This window comes from Gavialis gangeticus, unplaced genomic scaffold, assembly GCF_001723915.1.
Source record: "Gavialis gangeticus isolate Ggan-Ray unplaced genomic scaffold, GavGan_comp1, whole genome shotgun sequence".
In the NCBI taxonomy this organism is placed as follows: domain Eukaryota; kingdom Metazoa; phylum Chordata; order Crocodylia; family Gavialidae; genus Gavialis; species Gavialis gangeticus.
Window position 1 is genome coordinate 112,741,136 of NW_017728992.1, and position 1,266 is coordinate 112,742,401.

Genomic DNA, 1,266 nt, shown 5'->3' on the forward strand with positions numbered 1-1,266 from the left:
GGGTCCTCCTTCCTCCCTTTTTTGAAGATGGGAACCACGATATATATTAAAACAGTAGTGTGTGTGAAGAACTAACTCAAACTGAGGCACAAAATTTACTTCCCTTATTCGCTATAAGAAAATGGTCCAACATTTTAAGTTTAAATAAATTTAATATTCAGTGAAAAAACCAACATTTTATTAATTGACATGTACCATTAGGATTTAAAATTACCCATTTTCTGAACACATCTATTAATTTTCATCAAATTTCTTGCAGGTGACTACGAATTTGGAGGTAAAGAGAACAACATTGTTTAAAAAATAAAGAACCAGGTGATATTTAGGAACTTTGTAAAACTATTACCAGAAATTTTAAAATGCCGTTTTCCCATTTTCTGTCATCTCTGTCTGCCTCGGGCTCAGATTTAACGTTCTTCTTTTTGTCACTGAACCATTCTCCATCTTAACTGCTTCTTATTTCTTCTCCCCTGAGGTGGCGTTTCCCTTGTAGATAGCAGGATTTTAAGTGTCTGTACCACTCTTAATGGCTCCTCAATTCAGTCTTTGAAACAGTCTGTCTAGATGAGTTTCATCTGTGTTGAAATCATAGGCAAGGAAAGAGAAAATCATTAATATTTAAAGAAGCTTAAAAGATGTTTACATTTGTTTCCCCTTGATGGTCTTCAATATCCCACACAGAGAAAAGAGAAGAGTGTGAATTTGATGTAGACATTACTGTACCGCATTTTACAAAAAATAACAAGGAGGATTCTGTCTTGTTTTCATATTTTTAAATGTACTCTTGCCATATTAATGTTCCATTGAAATACATTGAAGAATACTGTGGGTGTTTTTCTCCCTGCATCTGAATATTGAGAGCAGTCAAGTGCTTGAGTAACAGATTGAATGAACAATTTTGCATCTTGAAAATAAGGTAATTTTTAAAAACAAAAATAAGATTGACAGTGATAGTAATTCTATGACCTGACAAACATTGACACATGTATTTTCCTTATTTCCACTGATAACTTATTAATATACTTCACTGATAATGTGCATCTCATAGCATCTCAGGGTTTTACTTTTACATTTTACATTGTGTCTATTTTATTTTTTAAATTAGTTCTTTCAGATCATCAGCCTCCCTTTAACATTTCTATGCATCAGAAACTTTTAGTTAGATGGATGACAATCCTGTAGCCTTTTATATTCCTATATGTTTTATTGCTTCTCTCTCTTTTGTTTATTATTCTACTTCTACTGGAAGGATCCTTGAAGATGCTT